Source organism: Pogona vitticeps, chromosome 6, assembly GCF_051106095.1.
Source record: "Pogona vitticeps strain Pit_001003342236 chromosome 6, PviZW2.1, whole genome shotgun sequence".
Lineage (NCBI taxonomy): Eukaryota > Metazoa > Chordata > Lepidosauria > Squamata > Agamidae > Pogona > Pogona vitticeps.
The window spans coordinates 48,089,231-48,105,753 of NC_135788.1; the positions used below are offsets into that span (position 1 = coordinate 48,089,231).

Below are 16,523 nucleotides of genomic sequence, written 5' to 3' on the forward strand. Positions count from 1 at the left end.
GAAGTCAGCATTCCATTTTCTGTAACTTTCCCTATCTCTCTTGCATTTTTCCCCTTCTCTTCTCTACTATTTGTAAGGACCCGTTGGACAGCCACGTTGCTTTCTTGCATTTCCTTTTCTTTGAAAAGGTTTTTGTTGCTGCCTCCTATACATTGTTATGGGCCTGCATCCATAGTTCTTCAGGCACTCTTAATCGACAAATTGAGTTCTTTAAATCTGTTCTTCACTTCCACTGTATAGTCATAAGGGATTTGGTTTCGATTATACTTGACTAGCCCAGTGGGTTTTCCTACTTTCTTTTAGCTGGAGTTTTGCTATAAGAATCTGATGATCAGAGCCACAATCAGTAACAGGTCTTGTTTTTGCTGACTGTGTAGAGCTTCTCCATCTTTGGCTGCAAAGAATATATCACTCTGATTTCGGTATTGTCCATCTGGCGATGTCCATGTATAGAGTCGTGTGAGGGTTCGTTTTGTGTTGGGGCGGTCGCAGGGAATAACAGACCAGGAGTATTTAATGGTTCAAACTTTACTTCATTTATTATAACAGGAACATCAACAGGCACTTCTAAGTGTGCAACCCCAATGTTCTCTTGAGGAGGTAACTTAACTGGAGTCCAAACATTACCAACAAACGGGTTGGTGTTGTCAAATGTCCAAGGTCCAGATAAGGGTTTCTCTGGATCTGGGTTTTCACCTTCTTCAGTTTCAAACTCTAGTAATGGGAGGGTTTCTTCCTCACTGCTCCAACCCCAGATGGGGGAATCTCCCCCCGGACTGGCCCGCCAAGGTTCGGGTAAACCCCCATCTTCCGCAAATCGGTGAGATGCCATGCTCGTTTGTTCTCAAGCTCCCTCGCCACGGCTTCACATTCTTCCCTTAACCTCCTCCGCCACTCCTTTGCCTCGGTCTCACCCCAATACGAAGGTCTGGGCCGTTGTCCTTGCCGCTGCCGGCACTCAGCCTCCTCGTGCTGGACTTTCATCTGTTCCCACTTCCAGGTCCATGGGTCCTCTACCCATATCCACTCCCAACCCCCTGGGATCTCTTCCCACTTCTCTTTTATATCCCCAGCTGCTGCCTCAACCTCCTCCCTCTTTCTTCCCGCCACTTCTTTCCCGGGTTTCTGTGTTACTGTTAACTCTTCCAGAGCCTGTCCCAGGTCACTAGTATCTACCCCTTTGTCCATTCGCCCCTTCCCTTCTGATGTTGCCGTTAATTCCTCGGTATCCACCTGCTTGTCTTCTCGCCTAGGTGGGGAAGGAGGAGGGGAAGTCTGGGTATCCTGACCTCGCGACGGGAGCGACGGCACTCCTACATAAGCCTCCTGGTTGGGCTTCTCACAAGTCGCCTCTTGTGTTGTTGGAAAAGAGTGTTTGTAATGACCAGATTGTTCTCTTGACAAAACTCTATTAGCCTTAGCCCTGCTTCATTTTGAACTCCAAGACCAAACTTACCTGTTGTTCCTTTTATTTCTTGATTCCCTACTTTAGCATTCCAATCCTATAATGAGAAGAACATCTTTCTTTGGTGTCAGTTCTAGAAGGTGTTGTAAGTCTTCACAGAATTGGTCAATTTCAGCATCTTCAGCATTGTTGGTTGGTGCATAGACTTGGATTGCTGTGATGTTAAAAGGTCTGCCTTGGATTCGTATTGAAATCATTCTATCATTTTTGAGATTGTATCCCAGTACAGCTTTTCCCACTCTTTTGTTGACTATGAGGGCTACTCCATTTCTTCTACACGATTCTTGCCCACAATAGTAGGTATAATAATTGTCTGAATTGAATTTGCGCATTCCCATCCGTTTTAGTTCACTGACACCCAGGATGTCAAAGTTTATTCTTGCCATCTCCTGTTTGACCACAACCAACTTACCACGCTTCATAGATCTTACATTCCAGGTTCCTATGCGGTATTTTTCTTTGCAGCATTGGACTTTCCTTTCACTTCCAGGTGCGTCCGCAACTGAGCGTCCTTTCGGCTTTGGCCCAACCACTTCATTAGCAGTGGAGCTACTTGTCCTTGTCCTCCGCTCTTCCTCAGTAGCATGTGGGACGCCTTCCAACCTGAGGGGCACATCTTCCAGCGTCATATCTTTTAGCCTTTAGTTTCTGTTCATGGGGTTTTCTTGGCAAAGATATTGGAGTGGCTTGCCAGTTCCTGCTCCAGATGGATCCCGTTTAGTCAGAACTCTCCTGCCCATCTTGGGTGTCCCTGCATGGCATAGCCCATAGCTTCTCTGAATTACTCAAGCCCCTTTGCCACGACAAGGCAGCAATCCATGAAGGAGGAAAATAATAGAAAGGGAAAAACCAGAGATATGTTCAAGAAAATTGGAGATATTAAAGGAACATTTTGTGCAAAGATGGACATAATAAAGGATAAAAATGGCAGGGACCTCACAGAAGCAGAAGACATCAAGAAGAGGTGGCAGGAATACACAGAGGAATTATACAAGAAAGATTTCGATATCCCAAACAACACAGATAGTGTGGTTGCTGACCTTGAGCCAGACATCCTGGAGAGTGAAGTCAAGTGGGCCTTAGAAAGTGTAGCAATCAATAAGTCCAGTGGGGGTGATGGCATTTCAGTTGAACTATTGAATTTAAAAGATGACACTGTTAAGGTCCTACATTCAATATACCAGCAAGTTTGGAAAACTCAACAGTGGCCAGAGAATTGGAAAAGATCAGCCTTCATCCCAATCCCAAAGAAGGGCAGCCAAAGAATGCTCCAACTACCGTACAATTGCACTCATTTCGCACGTTAGCAAGGTTATGCTCAAAATCCTCCAAGGTAGGCTTCAGCAGTATGTGGACTGAGAACTCCCAAAAGTACAAGCTGGATTTCGAAGGGGCAGAAGAACTTGATAGTAGCTGCCAAATTGTTATAGAATTTGTCTTTGACTTTTGTTGTGGACAACAGTGTTGGTGTATATTCACTGATGAGGGTGACCAGTCCCGCTGATGAGTGGAGCTGCAGAGACAGGATACTTTCACTCCCCACAGTAGGTGGAACAATGGATCTCAGCAGAGTATTTCTGACCGCAAAGCCAACATCATATTCCCTGGTCTCATTCAATGGTTTTCCCTGCCAGAAGAATGAGAAGTTTTTTTCTTTGACAGATCCCATGTCTGGCAATCTCATCTCTTGCAGGGCAATAATGTCCATCCGCAGTCTACTCAGTTCGATGTCGATGACAGCTGTCTTGCGCACGTCGTCTGTTTCCTGCAGGTTGTCAGAAAAGCCAGGGGTCATTGTCTGAAAATTCCAGGTGCCCAACTTTATGGCAGAAAGTTTTCTTCTGATTGTTGCATGGTACAGGGTTATCGATCTGCTTGTTGGCTTTCACCGTACCTAGTGAGGTGCAGTGACCTCTCCCACCATCAGAAGTAGCCCCTGGTGTCATTCTCTACGCCAATCGAGCAAAGACTTATAATCAGTAACTGCTAGTTCCTGTGTTATTTCGACACTGTATGCAAAGCTGGAGTGTCCTCTCCAGAGCACAAAGCCTGGGTAGAATAATATGGAGTAGAATAATATTATTCTGGGTAGAATAATATTAATACAACTGGTTCCAGCTGTGATGAGATGGGTTTTTGAATTAAAATCTTGTAAGGAATATGGGGTTTGTAATTAAGAAATGAGCAAGAGAGGTTCCATCTTATTTCTTTGTATAAAGTATCTAGGCTATGCTGACAGGCGAGCAGAGAGAATGTTATTCTGAGAACCTGAGAAAGAACTCGGACTGATTAGATAGATGGAAATTGTTGTGACTCTTTGCTAAACCACAGTACCCAAATAACATCTGGTGTGTATGGGAATGAAGTCATGTGGTGCAACAGGACTGTTTGCCTAGTAACAAACTCTGATTGGATGATATCGTGGGAAGGTGCGATAAGCCCTTGCCAGTTACTCTTGAAAAAGGAACTTTTTGCCTATGGACATGGTCTTTCAAGACCGACTCTTCAGTCATTCGTGACTCATTCTAATGTCTTTCATGACCAACCCTGAAGTCTATCATGACCAACCTTTACATGGACTGATCCTTATACTATACTGGATTACCCTTGGACCTATGGGCTTTTTCCTAAGGACTATGAATTATTTCTCTATGGGCTCTTATTTTTGGAATACTTCATATGGACTATGCTCTTGTAATTTCCTAAGGACAATGGGACATTTACTGGATTTTTCTTTTTGGTACAGGATTTTTATTCTACAGAATCACTGAGGACTATAGCCTTTTTATAACATGTTTGGATTATTTTTGTTTTTCCTGATGAATTACTGGACTGGAACTCTTGTTATTCTTTTAATGGCTTTTTGTATTTTTGTAAGGTTTTTGAACACTTTTCTATTTTTCATGTTTTCTTTGCCTCACTACAGAGTTGTAAATAACTAACACAATGCTTATTTACTTGCCTTGGCTTAGTTTGGTTTTGATACCTAGTAACATGCTTATTTTTTAATAAAATAATGATTATAAAAATCAATTGGTATCCTGAACAGTACACTTGTCTTAGGGTCATCTGAGAGTGCTGCTTCGGCCTAGCATACTTAAGGAGTCCTGCCTGTGGGGCTAGTTAAGTCTAAGGACTACAAAGCCCACATGTTTTACTTACAGTAATATCTGAGAGTACAAGGGTGTTCTTATGTGGGCAGACTTGTAAGAAGGAGGGTTGTAGCACGGCTAGCTGAGCTCCAGGATTCCCTCAGCATATTTTAGCGTGTGCAAACTCCTGATTACTCTCTGTCCAGGCTTTCACGCGTTCTCCAGAGAACTGTGTTTGCTCGCACCAGCGACGTCGTAGGAGTTGGCAGAACAACATGAACTGCCTCTGGGACTCCGGCTCTGGATTTTGCCTCGAGGTTATCTCCTGAAGCCTTTTCCATCAGTGGATATACCCACAAGGCAGAGGAGGTTTGAAATCAGAGTTTTCCTTCTCCTAGATGGGCTGCCTTCCATGGCTGATGAGCCCCACTCACCCGCCCTGCTCTTTTTCCAAGTCCCTAGTAGGGCTGCTCTTATCATATGCGAGTTGAAACTTTTCTGCTCTTTTTTTTGTACCATAGAAAAGCATGCCGACCTAACTGTGAATCATGTCCTTCCAGCTTGAGTACTCTATCATTATCTAAAGTTATCCATTCCTTTATCCAGACTAATACACAGGACAATACCCAGTCTGGAAGATCTAAACCTGCTCTTTGTTTGGCATCTTGCATCGCTTTAATATTAATTCTTGGTTTTTTACCGTGCCACACAAATCTCATCATTATCTTGAAAAAATGACTGTTTTAATATTATGGGAATTGTCTGGAAAAAATAGAATTTTGGGTAGAACATTCATTTTGATGGTTGCTATTATTCCCATCATAGCTAATCTGTATCTCTTTAATCAACTTCATATAATTGTCCTTAAATAAGGTACTCATTTTCTTTGTGATTTGGATCCCTAAGTATCTAACTCTTTTCTCTTCTTGAAAGTTAGTCCTTTCTATTAATGTATGTCAATCTTGATCTCTCATATTTTTAACAAGTATTTTGGGTTTCTTTTTTGGTATCCTGAACAGTACACTTGTCTTAGGGTCATCTGAGAGTGCTGCTTCGGCCTAGCATACTTAAGGAGTCCTGCCTGTGGGGCTAGTTAAGTCTAAGGACTACAAAGCCCACATGTTTTACTTACAGTAATATCTGAGAGTACAAGGGTGTTCTTATGTGGGCAGACTTGTAAGAAGGAGGGTTGTAGCACGGCTAGCTGAGCTCCAGGATTCCCTCAGCATATTTTAGCGTGTGCAAACTCCTGATTACTCTCTGTCCAGGCTTTCACGCGTTCTCCAGAGAACTGTGTTTGCTCGCACCAGCGACGTCGTAGGAGTTGGCAGAACAACATGAACTGCCTCTGGGACTCCGGCTCTGGATTTTGCCTCGAGGTTATCTCCTGAAGCCTTTTCCATCAGTGGATATACCCACAAGGCAGAGGAGGTTTGAAATCAGAGTTTTCCTTCTCCTAGATGGGCTGCCTTCCATGGCTGATGAGCCCCACTCACCCGCCCTGCTCTTTTTCCAAGTCCCTAGTAGGGCTGCTCTTATCATATGCGAGTTGAAACTTTTCTGCTCTTTTTTTTGTACCATAGAAAAGCATGCCGACCTAACTGTGAATCATGTCCTTCCAGCTTGAGTACTCTATCATTATCTAAAGTTATCCATTCCTTTATCCAGACTAATACACAGGACAATACCCAGTCTGGAAGATCTAAACCTGCTCTTTGTTTGGCATCTTGCATCGCTTTAATATTAATTCTTGGTTTTTTACCGTGCCACACAAATCTCATCATTATCTTGAAAAAATGACTGTTTTAATATTATGGGAATTGTCTGGAAAAAATAGAATTTTGGGTAGAACATTCATTTTGATGGTTGCTATTATTCCCATCATAGCTAATCTGTATCTCTTTAATCAACTTCATATAATTGTCCTTAAATAAGGTACTCATTTTCTTTGTGATTTGGATCCCTAAGTATCTAACTCTTTTCTCTTCTTGAAAGTTAGTCCTTTCTATTAATGTATGTCATTCTTGATCTCTCATATTTTTAACAAGTATTTTGGGTTTCTTTTTTGTTTATTTTCATTCCTGCCATATCAACAAATTTCACCAGCATCTCCATCATGTCTTCAATTGAGTGCATTGGATCCTTCAATATAATAACTACAGTCAACCCTCGACTTACAAACTTAATCCGTTCCAGAAGGAAGTTTGTAAGTCGAAAAGTTTGTAACTCGAATCAGTATTTCCCATAGGAATGCATTGAAAACCAATTAACCCATTCCAGCTATTTTTGGTTCTTAGGTCGAGGGGCGATTTGTAACTCGAATCATTAGTTCCCATAGGAACTAATGCAAAGCCGGTTAATCCGTTCCTACCACTAGGGGCAGAATTTTTTTTCTTTTAACCTAAGATGACTTAGATTTTTTTAAAAAAGCAAAGAAAAGAGGGAGGGAAGGAGGGAACAGGCACCTTTTCAACAGAACACCTTGAAAAGCACCTTTTCAATCAAGACAAGCCAAGACAAGCACCTTTTGGGGGGAAAGGGGACAGCAAAGGAGGGAGGGAACACCTTTTAAACCAAGCACCTTTCAGACAACAACACCTTGAAAAGCACCTTTTCAATCAAGACAAGACAGGCATCTTTTGTGGAAAAGGGGGCAGCAAAGGAGGGAGGGAACACCTTTTAAGCAAAGCACCTTTCAAGAACCATCAGAAAACAGAAACATAACCCCCTCCACAGCATGGCACAGAAACCAGCAATCATTCCCCAGCACAAAAAGACTCTGGATCCACATTTTAAGCACAGGCACAGACCTTTTAAAACAATGCAAGACCCCCCCACCTAGCCCTACCCCCCCACCAAGCTGCAAAAGACCCTGTACAGTACAAGTAAAGTAAAAACATACAGTGTACTCACCCAGAACTTTCTCAACATCAGGGTCTGCCAAAGTATTGGAGTCTCAGCTTCAGGATCTGTCCTTCCAGTGTGCACTTAGGGTTGATTTCCTTCAAAATGGATAAGTTTGTCCTCCTTGCAGTCCAGGGGACTCTCAAGACTCTCCTCCAGCACCACAATTCAAAAGCGTCAATTTTTTGGCGGTCAGCCTTCTTTATGGTCCATCTCTCACTTGCATACATCGCTACTGGAAAAAACATAGCTATGCGGACCTTTGTCGGCAAGGTGATATCTCTGAGGACTCTCCAAATCCACTCACAAAGTGCTGGGAAGAGTGAGGAAGCAGATAGGCACCCTCTTCACTGACCAATGGCTAACTCAAAGTTCAAATTTTGCGCTTTCCCCGCCTCCCGCGCGGTTTTTTTCGGTTTGTAACTCAAATCTAAGTTCGCAAGTCGACTCCATATTTTCCTATGAGAGCAGTTGGTAAATCGAAATGTTCATAACTAGGGCCGTTCATAAGTCGAGAGTTGACTGTAGATCATCAGCAAAACCTTGGAGCTTGATAGTATGACCTCTTATTTTCAGTCCTTTTATTTACTTTTTATCTCTAATTTGCTCAGTTAATATTTCTAGAGTAAGAATAAATAGTAATGGAGAGAGTGGGCTCCCCTGTCTTGTACCTTTCTGTATTTTTATTTCTTTCGTCAACACTCCATTGATTCTAAGTTTTGCCACCAACGTGGTCTGAAGTGATAATTTGTCTCATACATAAGGAAAACACGGAAGGTAAAGAAATCAAAAACTACAGACTGGTCTCATTACTAAATATGGATTACAAAATATATGCAACCATGTTGGCAACTAGATTGAAAATAATCCTAATAAAGACAAGACATCAAGACCAGTCGGGCTTCCTACCAAAAAGGCAGTTGAAAAATAATATAAGGATAATATTAAATACTTTGGAATACTATGAAGCTCACCTGGAAAAGCAAATGGCTATGATATTCTTGTATGCAGAGAAAGCTTTTTATAATCTGAATTGGAATTTTATGCTACACCAATTGGAAGTCCTACAAGTTGGAGAAAGATTGTTCAAATTAAGAATTTTAGAAAATGAAACTGTTGCAGATCCCTAAGTTAACTACATGTGCCAAATGGGTTTTGCTTCAGAAATAGTAACCGAATTGGGAACATCTTTTACTTCCAAAATACAGTGGTGCCCCGCAAGACGGGCGCTCCATTTGACAATAAAATCGCTTGACGTTGATGTTTTTGCAATTGCAAAAGCGATCGCAAAACAATGTTCCCTATGAGGGAATTTTGCTTTGCGATGATCAGTTCCCTGCTTCTGGAACTGATCATTGCAAAGTGATGATTTTTTAACAGCTGATCGGTGGTTTCAAAATGGCCGCCGGGTAAACAAAATGGCCACCCCGTGTTTTTGCACGGATTCCTCGCTGCACAGGCAGCGAAAATGGCCGCGCTATGGAGGATCTTCGCTGGACGGTGAGTTTCAAGCCCCTAGGAATGCATTAATCTGGCTTTAATGCATTTCTATGGGCTTTTTAAATCGCATTAGAACGTTTTCGTTCTACAGTGATTTCGCTGGAATGAATTAATGTCGCAATGCAAGGCATCACTGTAATGAAGCAATAGTGGCAAATCTGTGGAATTTCTCATGTCACTTCTTCTCCTCATCATCCCCAAACCAATGATTTCGTGGAGAAATTTAATGGGACCTTAATGAGAATGATATGTGCTTATGTAGTAGAGAACCCAAGTGATTGGGATAATTGCATTTGTTATTATACACTTATAGGGACATACTCCAAGAAAGTACCGGGTTTAGTCCTTTTCAACTTTTATTTGGGTGCAGTGTAAAAGGGCGCCTAGATTTACTTCGTCTGAACTGAGAAGATTATAAAGAGGTGACCCTGAATCCATTATAGAGTACATTGATAATCTAATGAACATTTTGCAAAGGTCCTTAGAGATAGCAGAACAAAACTTAAAGGGTGCTCAAGAAAAGCAAAAAAGCTGGAATTAGAAAAAGGCCTGGGAAAGAACATTCTGTCCCGAGGACGAAGTACTGATGCTGAGACCCAAAGGGGAATAAATTGCAGTTAGCATGGGCAGGACCATACAAAGTGATGTCAAAGATGAGTGAAGTTATTTATGTCCTCCAAAAGGAAGGCGAGAAGGGCAGGAGAATAGTAAAGGAAAACGTGATTACAGTAAACCGTATTATAAAAAAGAAAATAGGGTTTTATATGCCATTAGGGAAAGCCCTGAAGAAAAGCCAGAATTGCGGTGCTGGGAAGGCAGGGGAGAACCCCAATATAATCCTAAGGATGTGATCCTTAGCCCTGCCCTATCCCTAAGTCAAAAAGAAGAGATGGGGATGCTTTTACAAAAGTATAAGAATGTCTTTTCACAGAAACTTGGTGCGGCCAAGGGTGTGGTGTACAAAATAGACACTGGGAATGCCCAACCCATGGCAGTCACCCCTTACAGAATAAAAAGGTCCTTATGTTAACAAAGTTCACTTGGAAATACATGAAATGCTAAAAGCTGATATCCTTGTTCCATCTATAAGTCCCTGGGCTGCCCCTGTAGCTTTAGTAGACAAACCAGACGGAAGCATCTGGTTCTGCATAGATTATAAAAAAGTTGAACCACGTTACTAGGGCAGATGCATACCCGATGCCTTGTCTAGATGATCTTATAGAGGTCATAGGGAAGTGTCATTTCATTTCCCATCTCAATCTGACAATTCTGGCAGGTGCTCCTGGACTCTAAGGACCAAGAAAAAACAGCCTTCTGTCACCCCTTAGATTTATTTGAATTCCATATCATGAGTTTTGGGCTGAAAAATGCTCCAGAAACCTTCCAAAAACTGGTAGACAAAACCTTGCATAGTCTAACAGAATTTACTATAGCCTACACGGATGATATTGGAATTTTAACCAGACCTGGGAGGAGCACAAAGTCCACCTAGAGGTCATGCTACAGAGGTTGCATGAGGCTGGCTTAATGGTGAAAGCAACCAAACGCCAATTCGGAAGTTCGGAATTGAAATATTTAGGCTGTTTAGTTGGGGTTAGGTGTGATCAAACCCCTTGACTAAGATAGAAGCCATTAATAATTGGCCCACTCCAACATGCAAAAAGAGAATCAGAGCATTTTTATAGGGTTAGCTGGCTACTATCGTCGCTTTGTGCCAAAATTCAGTGAGATGACTGTCCCATTATCTAACTTAACTCGAAAGAAGCAAGCTGAACACATCCGGTGGATGTCAGAATGCCAGGTGGCTTTCGATTGTCTGAAGAGGGTGCTGACTTCAGGACCTGTCCTTATTGCACCAGACTTCGACTGTGAGTTCATCATCTACATGGATGCGTCGAATGTCGGGCTGGGAGCCATGTTGAGCCAAGCCGACATCAGTGGAAATCTGCACCCGGTGATGTACATCTTCAGTCGGGTGAAGATGTACATTACTTGTCCACAATAGAAAAAGAGTGTCTAGCTATCATAAGGATGGTGCAAAAGCTGAAGCCATACATTTGGGGGAAAAGATTTGTCCCATGCACCAACCACTCCCTTCTTCTATGGCTAAGGACTATTCAAGCCAACAGCAGCAAATTGATGAGATGGGCACTGCTTCTACAAGACTTTGAAATCCGCCGCGTAAAAGGGACCCAAAATGTGGTTGCTGGTTCCTTTGTCTCGAAGGCCAAATGACTAGAGTAAATACTTTGTTTTTATCTGATTTCAGTATTAACTGATCTGTTTGTGTGATAGTTACGTGAAAAGCTTAAAGTGCAAGGTTTGCTTGGATATTAATAGACTAAGAGGTATGTATAGTGATGGTAAAAATAACAGTAAGTATCCTTAGTGATGGTAAGAGTAATGTAATGTAATTCTTATTAATGTAAGTAATGTATCCTTAGTAACGAAAGTAATTTAAGAGGTTAATATTTGCATCTTTCCATACATTTTTCATATGTTTATGAGAATAAGTTTCCCCTCCTGTCACAAACTTATTAAGGGGAGAGGAGTGTGGCATCCGCCCAGGTCATGAATATTCATATGCTATCTGCATAGACCAATGAGAGTGCCAGAGAGGTGGAGTCATGAGATATAAGATTTTCTGCAGGAGGAGGAGGAGGAGATTAGATTGGATTTTGAGAGTTGGAAAGTTTGGAAGTTTGGGATGGGTAGAGAGAGTTGGCGACTGAGGGTGGATGAAGTGGGATGTTTGGTTAAGAGTTAAAGACATTGATTGTACCTTCATCACCTACATTAATAAACAACTTCTACTTAGTTCTATTTAAAATGACACATTGCCTTGGACCTCTATTATTAATAATACATAATGTTGATGTAAGCAACTGGTGGCAGCGACACGACACGTAACGTGTGCCCTTTGCTTGGTGAAAAACCAAGAGGCTGGTGGGAACATGACAAGGATCTTTTCCTCTATTAAGCATTTGTGAATATCAGCATGGATTGCAATACTAATTCCAAATAAAATCACATTGTGCTATAATATGAACTGGTACTAGGAGGACTAAATACCTACTGTAGTCTGAGTCTCTTTATTCAGGTGTGGGAAATTGTTGCCAGAGAAGGGAATGTTGATAATGTGCTAAATGGTTGTTAAACTTTTTAAAACTGTGGATGACAAAGGATTTATCTAGATGGGAGATTTGTTTCCCAGAATATGCTTCTTTAGTTAGTAGAGTTATTTTCCAGAATATGCTTCTTTAGTTAGTAGAGTCATTATGCAGACAGTACAAGCATTATCTCAGTGTCACCAGGTACAAAATCCTTGCCTTTCCTTGTTTTTCTTCATCCCCCTTTCTGGTTGATATTTTATTGTTACATTTTATTTCAAGAGTTGATCTTAGTGTTTAGTTTAACACCTCTCTTTGTAAGTTGTTCTCTTTGCAATTAATTAGTTCATTATGAGTACTGAGTGAATGAGAAGGAGCTGCAAAAAGACACTTTTCACAGTAGCACACACACACTAATTAGTTCTTTCCAGGCTAGAGACAACTAAACACTGGGCAAGTGGGAAAGTGACAAAGAGGCATTCCTTCACAACTCTGGACTGTGAAGGAAAGTACCAGCTCAGCCCCACTTTGTTGCCGTGGTACATCCCACATCAAAAGATTTTGCTGGGAGATCAGAGCATCAGAGGACCCCAATTTCAGCACTGTATTAAAATAACAATGTATTTTTTGTTCTTGCAGATGTAGTTTTACTACAGCTCCCATCATTCAGAGGGATTGAGCTCGATATTTTCATTTCATTTGCATTCCTAGTTTGTTCCTCTTTTACAGCACACCATTATGATTATCGCTTTTCAGCTGAAATTCGTTATAATAGGATTGTAGCTTAGAGAGAGAAATCTGTCTAATGGTTAAATATCCTGGCAATCATTTGACTGTCATAATATATGGAGGTTATATAACATGTATAAAGCAGGTTATATAAGCCCTGTCCTGTAATGCAGGCAATCAGTCCTGTTTTGGAAACTGATTTTAATTGGAGCATTAACGAGTATTTCACAGATTCACTGAGCAAATGAATACACTCATTTTCAGTTACCATAGTTAACATTTCCAGTTTTGAGCAGGTCATCTGTTATAAATCTGTTCAAAAGCTGCATGATTTGGTCTAATATGGAAGCGGTTGGAATGCTTTGTTTTGCCTCTAATTTGTAGTCAAAACTAGGTTTGCTTTACAAATCCTAATCAAAGCAAACCCTCAATGTTATGTACTTCTAGAATGGTATGGGTGTAGTGTGGCATTTAAAATAGAAAATGAGAATGTGTGGCTGTCCTGATATTGTTTGACTACATCTCCCATCATTCATGATTGCCTATCCCTGCTACAACTGATGGAATATCCTGGCTACAACAGATGGTGTACTCCAGCAACGTGTGGACAGCTGCATATTCCCTTTTGTTGTTGTTTAGTCGTTAAGTCATGTCTGATTCTTCGTGACCCCATTAACCAGAGCACGCCACGCCCTCCTGTCTTCCACTCCCTCCTGGAGTTTGGTCAAATTCATGTTGGTAGCTTTGATGCAGTTTAGATGGTAATTTAATCTTGAATTCTTAAAAGACATTATCTTAATCCAGAAAAGAATGGATGGATGGTACATGCATAGAATATAGCACAGGGATGACCTGGACACCAGCTTGCTTGTTGTCATCTGTATTTTGATCACACTGTAAATGTTTTGTGATAGTGTTATATAAATACAAGTATTTCTTTAAAATGATGAATGAACAAATCAAGCAGACCATTAGCACTGTTTATGTCTTTGGGGTGAAGGATACTCAATCCTTCCCTGCTTTGTCTTAATTAATGAATAGCAGATGTGCATGTACAAATTTCATATGCACCAACTGCAGGGTGTAAAGAGCTGTGAATGTGGAAATCAATGATTTGAAAACCTTGGTTTGTATGATCTGTGCTGCTGTTTGTAAATATAGGAATAATTGAAGCAATCAAAGAATCAGCCTAAAAAGTTCCCCATCCTACCAGGCAATTTGTTTAAATTGATTTAATTAAGTTAGAAACCTAGAAAGAATTCAAGTTATTCTGAACGATGGTGCACTTTCATTAACAATATTCTTTGTTTAGATCCAATCTTTGGCCTCCTAGCTTGGTTAAATAGCATTTTATTTGCATTTGTCTTCTTTGTAACCCACATTTCAGCTGTAATATTCAAAATGCTTGGTTCTCGAGGACTTTATTGGAGTGGGAAGGGAATGCACCACTTTTTTGGAGGATAGCCTAAGGCAAATAAAAATAAATGGAGAAACCTTCTCTAAATTAAAATTAAAATGGAGGGGGTTGGTTGAATGAAAGCCATGGTGGCAGAATTTAGGGCACTTTCTAGTTTGCTTTCCATTTGCTTTCAGTGATGTTGGGTTGATATCAAGTTCATGTTGTACTTTAGTTTGCAGTGTTGAAGAACTGTTCTGTTCCTGAAGGAACTTACTTTCAGCCTGATCTTAATTTTCTAAAGTGGACATTTAGAGCTACATGCTCTCTAATTCACAGTAATTCATACAATGTTGTGTGTGTACATTGTCCAGGAACTCTTGGTTCTCTGAAAAAGAGACCATTTATAAATAGCCCAGCAATGATCAAGAAAGAAAAGGTGGGTGACCTAAGGGAACAGGGAGCTTGGTTTCAAGCCTTGCATCTGAATAGAGACCTGTTATTCAAGAGAATCTACTATTCAAGTAGCTGGCACAGTTCTAAAGCTGTTAACATTCACTGTATGGAACCAGGCCTCGCTAGAAGCATCTAATGCTGGTGTGGGCATAGTGCAGACCACCAGATGTGGTTGGACTGCAACTCTCAGCATGCTTTATCATTTCATATACTGGCAGGGCCTTCTGCAGTTTGCTAACTGTTGGAATAGGTTTATGTAGCCAGAGTGCTTAAATAAAGGTAACCATGCTAGGGGTGGGGGAGAGCATAATTTTAGCATTTTTAATTACCCAATGGGACCCCAGAGATTTGATTGCTTAGCTATTTAAAAAGAGTTTGTATGTTTGTTTTTTCAGTCATAGTTGTGCTAAATTATGGTGCTGATATGGTCATCTGCTAAATCAGGTGACCATATCAGCAAACCCTCGTGCCACACGGTGCTATTGATGAATGCCAGGCCAGTACAAAATAAGACTACCCTCATCCATGATGTAATTCTGGATGAGGGTGCTGACCTGGCATGCATTACTGAGACCTGGGTGGGAGAGGAGGGTGATGTCCCCCTCTCCCAGCTGTGTCCACCTGGGTACTCGGTCCAGCACCAATGTCGCTTGGAGGGTCAGGGAGGGGGAGTTGCTATAGTCTATAGGAGTTCTGTCTCCTTGAGCAGGCTTCCTATCCCTTTGAAAAGAAGTCTTGAGAGCCTGTACTGTGTGTTGGGCTTGCGAGACAAACATGGGGCTATCTCAATGTGTCATTGGCCCAACACATGACAAGGGCCATACCTTGAACCTGGTTTTCTCAACTGGAAGATGGTGGTTTGGATGTGGAGGGGCTGGTTGTGACCCCATTGTCATAGTCAGACCACTTCCTGGTCAATTTTAATCTATTAGCTCCTTCCCTCTGCAAGGGTGGGGGATCTATTAAGATGATCCACCCTCGGAGACTAATGGATCCGGATGGTTTTCTGAACGCTCTGGGGGATTATCCATCTGATATGATCGGGGCTCCTGTCGAAGCTCACGTCACCCTATGGAATAGGGAGATGACCCGGGCAGTTGACACGATTGCGCCTAAGCGCCTTCTCCCTGCACGCAGAGCCCAGACAACTCCTTGGTATACTTTTGAACTGCGAGCGATGAAGCGAGAGGGAAGATGGCTGGAGTGCAGATGGAGGAAGTCCTCCGCCTGCACTCCAGCGTCCGATCAAACACAACTTAGAGCGCATTATCGGGCCTATTTCATGGCAATATGGCTGGCGAAACAGCAATATTTCTCTAGCCATATTGCTTCCTCAGAATGTCCAGCAGAGCTGTTTCGGGTGGTCTGGAATCTTCTTCAATCAGGAAATCCCGTGGAGGTCCCGGACTGCTCATCAGCTCGCTGTGATGAGTTTGCCATTCATTTTGAGGGGAAAATAGCTCAGATTCACAGTGGGTTGGACTCCACTGTTACTGCAAAATCAGAGGATGTGTCCAGCATGCCATGCTTAGGTCAAATATTAATGGATGAGTTTCAGTTGAGACCTGAGGATGTGGACAGGGTGCTTGGATCTGTCCATTCTACCACAACTCTGCTTGACCCTTGTCCATCTTGGCTAATTAGAAGATCTGCCAGGAGGGTTTGCACTTGGGTCCAGGAGGCCGTGAATGCCTCTTTGAGAGAGAAAGTGGTCCCTACCATCTTGAAAGAGAGGGTAATTCGACCACTCTTTAAAAAGCCTAACCTGGATCCAAGGCTAATGGTTAACTACCAACCAGTGGTGAACCTCCCTTATTTGGGCAAAGTGTTGGAACAGGTTGTGGCCGGGCAACTCCAGTCGCTGCTGGATG

At 41.9% G+C, this 16,523-nt stretch overlaps 1 protein-coding gene and 1 long non-coding RNA gene across 9 annotated transcripts in view; one reads left to right on the plus strand and one right to left on the minus strand.

Annotated features, from left to right (window-relative positions):
• ANO10 (anoctamin 10) overlaps positions 1 to 16,523 on the plus strand; it is a 168,160-nt gene that overhangs the window by 115,238 nt on the left and 36,399 nt on the right. The gene's annotated exons all lie outside the window — the stretch shown is intronic.
• Positions 1 to 16,523, minus strand: part of LOC140708182 (uncharacterized) — a 64,649-nt gene that overhangs the window by 46,672 nt on the left and 1,454 nt on the right. The gene's annotated exons all lie outside the window — the stretch shown is intronic.